This window comes from Macaca fascicularis, chromosome 19, assembly GCF_037993035.2.
Source record: "Macaca fascicularis isolate 582-1 chromosome 19, T2T-MFA8v1.1".
In the NCBI taxonomy this organism is placed as follows: domain Eukaryota; kingdom Metazoa; phylum Chordata; class Mammalia; order Primates; family Cercopithecidae; genus Macaca; species Macaca fascicularis.
In genome coordinates, this window is record NC_088393.1 from 58,393,949 (window position 1) to 58,406,262 (window position 12,314).

At 55.2% G+C, this 12,314-nt stretch overlaps 1 long non-coding RNA gene across 1 annotated transcript; it reads right to left on the minus strand.

The window, feature by feature from the left end:
* Positions 1-3,022: 3,022 nt before the first annotated feature.
* Positions 3,023-4,930, minus strand: LOC107128254 (uncharacterized). Its single transcript, XR_012427897.1, has 2 exons — positions 3,599-4,930; positions 3,023-3,398 (listed from the first exon to the last, which is right to left on the minus strand). It is a non-coding gene; the product is annotated as an uncharacterized lncRNA (long non-coding RNA).
* Positions 4,931-12,314: the final 7,384 nt, after the last annotated feature.

The window sequence follows — 12,314 nt, forward strand, 5'->3', positions numbered from 1 at the left end:
GGAAATGCCTGAGTTCCTTCAGACTCCCCTAGGGTTCTGTTCTTACTCAACTTTTCTTTGAGGTCTGCCTGTCCCTGGGGAGCCCACTCACTATTTTATTTTACTGACCGGGGTATCCAGGGATGAAGTATGAAACTCAAAAGATAGAGTAGGTTGGCCGGGCATGGTGACTCGTGCCTGTAGTCCCAGCTGTTTGGGAGGTGGAGACAGGAGGATCGCTTGAGCCCAGGAGTTCCATGCTTCCCTGAACTGCGATTGAGCTACGGCACTCCCGGCGGGGTGCCAGAGGGAGAACCTGTCTCCAGAACAGACAAAAGATGCAGTGGGATCCACGCTGAGGAACTGTATGCTCACTCCGGGCTCAGGCACCCACCCCTCCCTGGAGACAGCCTGGGTTTTCTGTCCCCTGGTATTCCGCAGATACTCTCCGCAGAAACAAACAGATGCACATTTAGACGGTTTTGCAAATGTTGCTCTTTTCCCCCACCTCCTTTTGACATAGCTGGGGCAGTTTCCATCTCTGGTATAAGGTACCATCTTATTCCATCTCTGGTGTAAGAGCGTGTTGTGTTGGTCCCCCGCTGCTGGATTTGAGTTGTTCTAAGCAGCACTGCAGGAATCTCCCTGTTCTGCTGCATCATTCTGCACACGTGTGTGTGTGTGGAAGCCATGGCCTGGTGGGGCCCCGCCTTGCTGGGGGACAGGGATGTGTGTGTGTGTGTGTGTAAGCCATGGCCCAGTGGGGCCCCGCCTTGCTGGGGGACCGGGATGTGTGTGTGTGGAAGCCATGGCCAGGTGGGGTCCCGCCTTGCTGGGGGACAGAGATGTGTGTGTGTGATGGTGGTGCATGCTGCCCCCTTACTACTCCAGGTGTCTGCCCCACCCCTCCACCCTGGAGGTGCCAGACAGCCCCTCAGTGATTCCTCAGCTGATCTCCAGCTCAGATCCCACCCTTGATCTCCAGACTCATGGCCCCATCTGCCTCCTGGGCCTCCTTCCCCAGGATGTGCCTCAGGGGCCACTAAAGGAGCCATTGCCTCTCACCTGCCCGGATCGGGTGCTTCTCCAGGGATCTTTGTTCTAGTGAGTGGTGCCACCACCTGCCTAAACTCATGGACCAGAGCACTGCCCTGTCCCAATCACACTCCCCTGTGCACCACCATACCTACCCCTAAAGTTCTTCTTGGCCTCATCTCTTCACTTCTGTCTCCATGGCCTTGGCCCCAGCTCAAGCCTTGTCCTCTGCCACCTGGACCATCAGCCCAGCCTCCTCTTTGGCCTCCCAGCACCCAGCATCTCCCCTCAGTCCATCCCCCTAATGGAGGGCTTCCTGACACTAGAGCTGACCTCACTACTCCCCTGCTCACAACCCTCCCCGTGGCCCCTCACCTGTCCCAGGATAAAGTCCCAACCCATCATTCTGTGTCTCCTCCTCTCTGTCTCCACTGTCCTGACCCTAACTCAGCCCTCATTCTCTGCCTCCTGGACCCTCACCGTAGCCTTGTGACTTCTGGTCTAAGATGTGAGAGCACCTGGCAAGGTAAATGCTCCAGGAGGGTTGCTGCCTCACATTTCCTGCCACCACAAAATGTTATCAGCTCCCTGGCATTGAGGAAGCTTCCCTGTTCCCAGCCTAGGGTTTCATGTGGGCATTTAGGCGCTCCCAGTATATTGTTGCATGGCAAGCAATCCTAAAATATACAAGACTACATTTGGTATGTTGTAAAATTCTTTACTAACCCCAAATTGTCTACTGAAAACTATGGGCTCTTTTTTTTGGGGGGGGTGGGGGGGCGGGTGTGTTTGTGGGATGGAGTTTCACTTGTCACCCAGGCTGGAGTGCAGTGGCTCGATTTTTGCTCACTGCAACCTCCACCTCCCAGGTTCAAGCATTTCTCTTACCTCAGCCTCCTGAGTAGCTGGGATTACAGCTGCGTGCCACCACACCCAGCTAATTTTTGTATATTTAGTGGAGACAGGGTTTCACTATGTTGGCCCGGCTGGTCTTGAACTCCTGACCTGAAGCGATCCACCTGCCTCGGTCTCCTAAAGTGCTAGGATTACAGGTGTGAGCCACTGCCCCTGGCCTCTGTAGGCTTCTTTAACCCATCAGAGAGACTCCCTGGTAAGGATCAGGGGCTAACTACTGGTGCCTCTTCAGCTGTCTGTCCATCCTCCTTTGCTTGTACCCACCTTCCAGTCAGCAAGGCACAATAATGTTGTTACAAAGGAAACAAACTCAATTTGGCCCATTTCCTGGTAATGCAATCTCCCAAACAGGTTTGTGTGAACCAAATTCCATTTTCCTTTGTTTCCCATGTGCAGTCCCAGTTGCATTTCCATGGGAGCCAATCCACCCACCCGTAGAATGACTTGAAAATGTGTGAAGTACCAGGTGCGGTGGCTCATGCCTGTAATCCCAGCACTTTGGGAGGCCAAGGTGGGTGGATCACGAGGTCAGGAGATCAAGACCATCCTGCCTAACACGGTGAAACCTCGTCTCTACTAAAAAATAGAAAAAATTAGCCGGGCGTGGTGGCGGGCACCTGTAGTCCCAGTTACTCAGGAAGCTGAGGCAGGAGAATGGCGGGAACCCAGGAGGCAGAGCTTGCAGTGAGCCGAGATCACGCCACCGCACTCCAGCCTGGGCAACAAAGCTAGACTCCATCAAAAAAAAAAAAAAGGCCGGGCGCGGTGGCTCAAGCCTGTAATCCCAGCACTTTGGGAGGCCGAGGCGGGTGGATCACGAGGTCAGGAGATCGAGACTATCCTGGCTAACACTGTGAAACCCCGTCTCTACTAAAAATACAAAAAAATTAGCCGGGCGTGGTAGTGGGCGCCTGTAGTCCCAGCTACTTGGGAGGCTGAGTCGGGAGAATGGCGTGAACCCTGGGGGCGGAGCTTGCAGTGAGCCGAGATCGCGCCACTGCACTCCAGCCTGGGAGACACAGCGAGACTCCGTCTCAAAAAAAAAAAAAAAAAAAAAAAAAAATGTGAAGTTCAGAAGTTTCATGCCAAGAAGTTTGCTGAGCATGATGTTTATATATTGATTAGGAGTAAAAATGTTCTTTTTTACAAAATGTTACAACTTCTCCCTGTCCCCTCCTTCCACCCAGTATCCCCTGTTCCTCCCCCAGGCATTCAGGTCACTGTTCCTTTTTGTTGGGATCATTCTCGGTGTCTCATACAACTGGTTGCAGCTCCATTCTTTGCCAGGAGGTGGTGATAGAGGATTCCACGCGCTCAGAATGCCTCAGGCCGGCCCCTGTGGCTTCTCTCCATGGAGGGAAGTGTCCTGCAGGGGGCGCTGTTGGTCCTTCAGGCAAGGTCGGGTTCCCTTGAAGTCTGTCCTAGCAGTTGCTGGTCTTCCGAAACACCGGGCACCGATTTTCTCATCTCTGAAATGGAATTCAGGTGAGGTCCCACCAGTGCTGAGGTGCTTCATGTTGTCAGAGGAAGAGTTGGGGAAGGAGTGGAATGTAGCAGAAATGCGTCATCTGCTCACTGAGCTCAGATAGGAGGCCAGGGATCAGCAGATTCAGGAGCCCATTCCTGGTTAACCCCAGGGGCCCCACCCAGTCCTGGCCCTGCTCCTTACGTGCTGTGTGTCTTTAGGCAAGTTGCTTCCTGTCTGTGAGCCTCTTCTTTGTTTCCGTCTTCCTGGGCCTAGGGCAAACCCGATTCCTCCAGGCAGTGTCCAGAGTTCCAGATAGAAAAGAAAGAGAGAATGGGTGTCAGAAAGGTGGTCCACTCCTGGGCCTCAGGCTTGGGGGCCCTGCTCAGGGCTAGTCTGTTTGGGCATCCGTGTGGGCTCCTGCCTCCTGGTCAGGACCTGGAAACCTGGGAGCAGGCAAGGCAGGAATGGGAGAGGGAGGCAAAGGCCCACCAGGCAGGGATGCAGGGGCCAGCCAGAGACGGAGGAGATGGGGCTCCCCGGAGGGAGGCCAGTTTGAGTGAGAGCTTGGAGGAGAGAGAGGGAGAGAGAGCCAGGAGAGGAGACTGGTCCAGAGAGGAGGGAAAGGAAAGGACAGGGCAGAGACAGAGAAAACAGAGAGGGAAGGAAGAGAGACCCAAGGGGGAGAGACAGGGAAGGAAGAGGAAAGTGAGAAGAGGAAGAGGCAGATTCAGAGAAGAGAGGAGAGAAAAGAGGTGGAAATGAAACAGGAGAAAGGGGGAGGAAAGGAGGGAGAACAGAGTGCAGGAAAAAGCAGGAGGAAAGAGCCGGGCGCTGTGGCTCACGCCTGTAATCCCAGCACTTTGAGAGGCTGAGGTGGGTGGATCATGAGGTAAGGAGACCGAGACCATCCTGGCTAACATGGGGAAACCCTGTCTCTACTAAAAATACAAAAAAAAAAAAAAAAAAAAAAAAAAAAGCCAGGTGAGGTGGCAGGCGCCTGTAGTCTCAGCTACTCGGGAGGCTGAGGCAGGAGAATGGTGTGAACCCGGGAGGTGGAGCTCGCATTAAGCTGAGATCGCGCCACTGCCCTCCTCTAGCCTGGGCGACAAGAGCGAGACTCCGTCTCAAAAAAAAAAAAAAAAAAAAAGGAAAGAAAGGATGGCCAGAGCAGGAGGGGAGAGAGGAGGAGGGAGAAAGAAGGAAACAGAGTGAGGGGTCAGAAGTGGAAAGAGAGGAAGAAACGGGAAAGAAAGATGGTGCGAGAAAAGGGACAGGAAGGAAGAGAAGTAGAGGGTGGGTGTCATGGCTGGTGAGCTGGGAGAAGAGGGAGGCAGAGAAACGGGTGAAGGAGGGAGCAGCCTAGGAGAAGGGGGTGAGGGAGTGGGGGCCGACTGCCCAGGGAGAGGGAGGGATGGAGGAGTGGGGAGCTCCAGCCAGAGAAGGGGAAAGAGAGAAAGGAGAGAGCCAGGAACGAGGAAGGAAAAGAGCTAGGAGGAGACCATGAGATAGAAAAGGGCGCAGAGAGAGGAGAGTGGCAGGGAGGAGAGAAAGGGGATGGAGAGAGGAGGAGGGAGGAGCACAGAGGGAGAGGAGAGAAAACGCCAGAGAATCTGCTAGAAGGAAGAGAGGAGAGAGAAGAGCGGGGAAGAGGGGACAGCGGAAGTGAGAAAAAGGAGGGTGGCAGCAGAGAGGACAGCGAGAAAAAGAGAACAGGAAGAGGGGAAAAGAGAAGAAATGGGAGAGGGAATGAGGGTGGGAGAGAAAACAGAACAGAGAGGGGGCAGAGGCAGCGGACTGGACCTAGGGGATGGAGTGGTGCGGAGCGGGAGAGAGGAAAGGAGGGTAGGAGAGGGCTGGAGAGAGGAGGGAAGGGAAGGAGAGAGACGTTAGGGAAGAAGGAAGGGAGAAAGGAAAAAATACAAAAAAGGGCAGAGAGAAAAGAACAGGCCGGGCATGGTGCCTCGCACCTCGCACTTTGAGAGGCTGAGGCAGGAGGATCACTGGAGCCTGGGAGGTGGAGGCTGCACTACTGCACCCCAGCCTGGGTGAGCGAGTGAGAAAAAAGCAGAAAGAAAAGAAGAGGTGCGGGAGTGTGGAAGAGCAATATGGAGAGAAAGAAGGGAGAGAGGGTTGGAAGTGGTAGGGAACAGAGGACCCTGCCCCTCCAGCTGAGGAGGGGGCGCCCCTAAGACGGCGTCAGCCCAGAGACCAGGGCAGGAAGCAGGGACGTGAAGCAGGTTAGGAGCCAGTGCAAGGCAGGGAGAGGGCCTGGGAACTTGGCCATGCAGCAGAAACGTTCCCCAGCCTCACAGAAACGTTCCCTGCCTCAACAGGGCGCGGCCACCCCAGGGCCATCTCTGTGACCCAGGGAGAGAAAGGACGACGAATGGGACTAGACGAGGATGGGGAGGAATGGAGCAGCTGTAGAAGGTGCAGCAGAGAAAGGCCCAGGAGAAAGGAAGGGAAGGAGCTGGGGGGCGGGAGAGCAGGAAAGAACGGGACAGAGACAGCTGCCTGGGAGGATGGGAGAACGGAAAGAAGCAGGAAACCCCAAGCGCTGAGCTGGGGGAGGGGAGTAAAGAGAAGGGAAGGAGGATTGGAAGGGAACTGGAGAATGAGAGAAGCAAAAGTGTCAGAGTAGGGGGGTGCGCGTAGGAGGGTGGGAGAACCAGTGACAAGACAGAAAAGTCACAGAAAGCAAAGCAAGACCGACTCCTCATCCAGTAACACTGCGTCAGGTCATCGCCCTCCTCCGCCCCCACCCCCAACCCCATAACTGAAAACAAGTAGGAACCTGGATAAAATATTCTCAATTTTTTTTTTTTTTTCCTGAGACGGAGTCTTGCTCTGTCGCCCAGGCTAGAGTGCAGTGGTGCGATCTCGGCTCACTGCAAACTCCGCCTCCTGGGTTTAAGCGATTCTCCTGCCTCAGCTTCCCAAGTAGCTGGGATTACAGGCGCCCGCCACCACACCTGCTAATTTTTGTATTTTGTAGTAGAGACAGGGTGTCACCATTTTGGCTAGGCCGGTCTCGAACTCCTGACCTCATGATCTGCCTGCCTCGGCCTCCCAAAGTGCTGGGATTACAGGCGTTTAGCCCGGCCCTTAAAAGCATCAAACTACAGACAAGACCGTAAGGAAGCTGTGGGTCAATGCGGAGGGATGTGGGAACCCATCCCGGTGAAGCGGCAGCCTCACGTCCTTTCTCCCAGGTATCTCTTAGAGACATTTGGAATTCCATGTGGACAGCCTGGGTGACAGGGGGACCCAGGGCCCTCACCTGGGCTACCCGAGGTGAGTGGACCTGCCACTGTGCCAAGGTGTAGCCTGGGCTCAGAGGCACGTGCCCTCTGCCTAGTCCCTGACATCCTTTTCATTTTTTATTTATTTATTTTTTTGAGACGGAGTCTCGTTCTGTCACCCAGGCTGGAGTGCAGTGGCCGGATCTCAGCTCATTGCAAGCTCCGCCTCCTGGGTTCACACCATTCTCCTGCCTCAGCCTCCCAAGTGGCTGGGATTACAGGCGCCGCCACCTCGCCTGGCTAGTTTTTTTTGTATTTTTTAGTAGAGATGGGGTTTCACCATGTTAGCCAGGATGGTCTCAATCTCCTGACCTTGTGATCCGCCCGTCTCGGCCTCCCAAAGTGCTGGGATTACAGGCTTGAGCCACCGAGCCCGGCCCCTGACATCCTTTTCAAATCCAACATGCAGAGCAGGGGCGCAAGCGACCAGGCAAGCAGGGAAGGGAGAGACAATGAGCAAGAGCCAGCGGGACGGCAGTGGGGGGGGCGGATGCCAGAGGCTTCGCTGCTGGAAAATCAGATGCAGACTATGAAACGCCTGTGCTCACTATGTTAATAATAATAATAATAACCAGGCTCATTGATACACTGATATTAACAAGAATAGGATACTGAGAGAGAGGTGAGGAGGAAGGCAGACGAGGGAAGGCCGGGTTTCCTGCCGTCCACTTTGTGACCTCCCACGTGATGGCGTGTCCTTCCAAGTCATGCGGTAACGTCCCTGTGACCCAGATAATAAGCTGCAGACGGACAGGAATGTGCAGCTGTGGAGACACGCGAGCTGATGGTCCCAGGACCTGGCAGGACATGAAACGAGTTTCCTAAAGGGTGAAAGCAGATTGCAGGACCAGTCGTCCCGACTGTCCAAGGCAGGATAAAAATATCCCAGCACTCAGAGGAGCCCTCCCTGCCCCGTCTCATCGGAGGGACCTCGGGGCCTCTGCAGCTGCAGCTGTTGGAGTCATCAAGAAGGCGGGGACGCGGGGGGGGACAGGGACCAGGAGGAGAGGGGACGGCAGGGAGAAGGCTGTCGGCGCCAGGCGTCAGAACAGAGGAGCTGGTGGGAGCAGAGAGGAGGAGAGGGAAGGGTCAAGGACAATGACTGACAGAGAGACTGGAAAGGAAGTAGCGGGCATGGAGAGGTGGAGCTGGGAAGGACTTGGGGGGCTAGAAGCGAGGGGAGAGAGCTTGTGGGGTGAGGGAGAAAATGGAGAGGAAAGAGCGAGGAGAACAAGATACCAAGAAGGTCAGGAAAGAGCGAGTGAAGGTGAGGATGGAAAGGAAACAGGAGAGCCCCATGGAGGGAAGGATGGGAGAAAGAGAGAGTGTGTGTCAGAGACAGAGGGGGAGAGAGACAGAAACATCGAGAGAAACAGCGAGAAAGAGCGAGAGAAAGAAACAGCAAGAGAGGGAGATAGCGAGACAGAGAGACAGCGAAAGAGACAGCCAGAGAGAGAGAGACGGCTAGAGAGAGACAGAGAGAGACGGCTAGAGAGAGACAGAGAGAGACGGCTAGAGAGAGACAGAGACGGCTAGAGAGAGACAGAGACAAAATGATGGCGAGAGAGAGAGAGGGACAGAGACAGCGAGAGGGACAGAGCAAGAGAGACAGAGACAGCGAGAGACAGGTGGGAGACAGAGAGAGAGAGAAGCGGAGAAGCGCCAAAGAGAAGCCACCAGGAGCGTGTCAAGGGGAAGCCAGGTGGAACTCACTGAAGGCGCAGGGAGAGGAAGGGGAGAGGCAAATCCAAGGGACAGAAACCGGAGGTGAAGGAGGCGGAGGAGGGAGGGAGACCAAGGGCACAGGCCCCGCCCGCAGTGCTGCCCCTTGTCCCCGGCCCTCTTGTCTCCTTCTGACACAGTCCAGTGCTGTGGACAGGTGCAGTCAGGCTGGGGCCCCATCAGCACCTCCTGTGGGGGTCGGGTACAGACAATGAGGAAATGACAGGGTGGGGATGAGGGGGAGGGCCCAGCGCACCAGAAGGATAGAGGGCAGAGGACGGGGGGTGGCAGACTGGAGGACAAGGGAGAAGATTCCAGAAAGGCTGACAGCCACAAGTGGACAGTCAGGAAAAGGTGGGGCCGGGTGGAAGCAGGTGGAGAACTGGAACATCACCCAAGGGAGGAGGAGCAGTGTGCGAGTCCTAGAGAGGAGGAAACATGAGGATCCAGCCAAAGAAAGGACAGACAGGGACAGGGACAGCCTGTGTGTCTGTGTATTATGGAGAGAGGGGAGAAGGAGGAGGAAGGAGGAGGAGGGGGAAAGAGGAGGAGGGAGAAAGAGGAGGAGGGAGAGGAAAGAGGAGGAGAAGGAAGGAGGAGGGAGAGGAAAGGAGGAGAAGGAAGGAGGAGGGAGAGGAAAGAGGAGGAGAAGGAAAGAGGAGGAAGAGGGAGGAGGAGGCAAGAGAAGGAGAAGGAAAGAGGAGGCAAGAGGAGGAGGAGGCAAGAGGAGGAGGAGGAAAAAGGAGGAGGGAGGAGGAAAAGGCAAGAGGAGGAGGAGGAAGGAGGAGGGAAGAGGAAAGGAGAGGAGGAGGAAAGGACAAGGAAAGGAGGAGGGGGAAGGAGGAGGAAAGAGGAGGAGGTGGAGGGAGTAAGAGGGAGAAGGAAGAAGGAGGAAAGAGGAGGAAGGAAGAGGAAAGAAGAGGAAGGAAAGGGGGAGGGAGGAGGGGGAAGAAGAGGAGAAAGGATGAGAGGGAGGAAGGAGGAGGAGAAGGAGGAAGAAGGAGGAGGAGGGAGGAGGAAGAGGAGAGGAGGGAGGAGGAGGAGAAGGAAGAAGAGGAGGAGGAATAGGAGAAAGGAGGAGAGGAAGGAGGAGGAAAGAGGAAGGAGAAGGGAGGAGGGGTAAGAGGAGAAAGAGGAGGGGGGGAAGGAGGAAGGAAGAGAAGGAAGGAGGAAGAGGGAGTAAGTAAGAAGGAGGAGGAAGGAGGGGGAAGAGGAGGAGAGGGAGGAAGGAGGAGGAGGAAAGAGGAGGAGAGAGGAAACGGAGGAGGAAAGGAGGAGGAGCAGGAAAGAGGAGGAGGAGGAAAGGAGGAACAAGGAGGAGGAGGAAGTAGGAAGAGGAATCAGGGAGGAGAAGGAGGAGGAAGAAAGAGGAGGAGAGGAGGAAGGAGGAGGAAGAAGGAGGAGAGGAGGAAGGAGGAGGAGGAAAGAGGAGGAGGAAGAAGGTGGAGAAAGGAGGAGGAGGAAAGGAGGAGGAGGGAGGACGAGAGAGGTGGAGGATGAAAGGAGGGAGGAGGATGAAAGAGGAGGAGGAAGGAGGAGAAGGGAGGAGGAGAGGAGGAGGAGGAGAGGTGGAGGGAGGAGGATGAAAGAGGAGGAGGGAGAAGGAGGAAGGGGAAAGAGGAGGAGGAAGGAGGTGGAGAAAGGAGGGGGAAAGAGGACGAGAAAAGGAAGAGGAAAAGGAAGGAGGTGGAGGAAGGAGGAAGAAGGAGGAAAGAGGAGGAGGGGAGGAGGAAGGAGGAGGAGGAAAGAGGAAGGACAGCTGCATGAAGAGTCATGAAAATAAAAAAGAGGTGATCAAGAAGGTGGGAACCCTTGCTGGCATGTAGTGGGAGGGAAATTAGTGTGTGGAGGAAAGTGTGTGTCAAAGAGAAGTTGGGGCCGGGCACAGTAATCACGCCTGCAATCCCAGCATTTTGGGAGGCCGAGGCAGGTGGATCCTTTGAGGTCAGGAGTTCGAGACCAGCCTCACCAACATAGTAAGATGCCGTTTCTACTAAAAATACAAAAATTAGTGAGGCGTGGTGGCGGGCGCTTGTAATCCCAGCACTTTGGGAGGCTGAGGCAGGAGAATCACTTACACCCGGGAGGCAGAGGTTGCAGTGAGCTGAGATCACTGTATTGTACTCCAGCCTGGGCGACAAAGCGAGTCCCCATCTCAGAAAAAAGAAAAAGGGGGGGGAATTGGGGGCATGCAGAGACAGGAACAGAGTGGGGGCAGGGGTGAGGGGAGCGATTCAGAGAATGGGAAAGAGGAGAGGGTGAGCGAGACAGAGGAAGGGAGTCACAGGAGAGACAGAAGGAGAAACGGGGAGGGGCAACTCCTCTTTCCTGCCTGAGCCTCAGTTTCCTCATCTGCTCTCTCAGTGGTGAGGCGTCCAGGGACCATATGCCAAGTGCCTGCAGGGCAGAGAGGCCTGCGGAGGGGAGAGGGAGGTGGAGGAAGGAGGCTTGGGCTTGAATCCAGTGTGGTGACTGGTGGCAAAAGTGTCCCCTCCATGGGCACAGGCTGCTTCTCAGGCTCAGATTCTAGAGTGTTCCTTCCTAGAGCCCCTCCAGGCCTCCTTCAGCCTCCCCCACCCTGCCCCGACCTGGGAGGGAGTGGCCATTGTCGTCCACATATTTTTCCAAGGGAGAAATCAGACTGCAGCCCAAATCCTCCTTCCTCCTCCTCTTTCCTGCAGCCCCGCGCGGTGTAGCTGGCCACCCCTTCTAGGGCTGAGACTTTTGGGGGACACCTAAACCCCTTCCGTCTGGAAGGTTTGGAGTTTCCACCGCTGAGAAGGAAGAAAAAGAGAGGGAGTCGGTGGAGTGGAAGGGGCAGGGGGAAAGGAAGGTCTAAAGAGAGTTGCCTGGTACACAGTCGGCGCTCAATTGGTGCTCTTTCCCTTTCCTAGGGGAGGGCACAGAGAGCAGGAAGGCAGAGAGGAAGGGAAAGGAGGAATCGAGGGTGAGAAGGGGAAGCTATGCCTATAAAAAGCCTGGCACACAGTCGGTGCTCAAAAGCTGCCCATTCCCTTCAGGACCACATGAGAAAGGAGAAGAAATGCCCGCAGAGGAAAAGCAGGAGGAGAGACAGCCTAAAGAGAGGGGCATGGGGCCGGGCGCGGTGGCTCACGCCTGTAATCCCAGCACCTTGGGAAGCCTAGGTGGGCGGATTGCCTGAGCTCAGGAGTTCGAGACCAGCCTGGGCAACCCGGTGAAACCCCATCTCTACTAAAATACAAAAAATTAGCCGGGCATGGTGCCGTGCGCCTGTAATCCCAGCTACTCGGGAGGCTGAGACAGGAGAATCGCTTGAACCCGGGAGGCAGAGGTTGCAGTGAGCCGAGATCGCACCAGCCTGGGCGACAGAGTGAGACTCCATCTCAAAAACAAAAACTAAAACAAACAAGAAAAAACAAAGGAGGGGGGCGCATGGGTGGAACGTGTGAAGCAGACAGTAGGTTTTTGTTAAATATTATTTCTTTTCCCCAAGAGACAGGAGAAAGTAAAAGAGGAGTGGGAAGAGGAGGAGGAAGAGGAGGAGGGAGAAGAGGAGGAATCGAGGAGGAGGAGGAGGAAACTCCAGCAGAGAGAATAGAATAGATTGTTGTGTGGGAAGGAAACAATATATGTAAAGTGACTAATACACAGTAGGTGCCTAATAAATGCCCATTCTCCTCCCCAGCAGCAAGCACAAAGAAAGCAGCCAGGAGGAAGGGAGCAAGCAGAGAGACGGAGAGGAGGAGACAAGGGAGAACAGAACCTGTGAGGCAAGCAGACAGTGTAGATGAAGGGGCAGCATACAGCAGGCACTCAACACATGCCTATTTCCTCTCCCAGGAAAGAGCTGACAGGGCAGAGAGGATGGGGAGAAGCTGGAGGAGAGAAGGAGGCAGGGAGAAGAGAAGAAG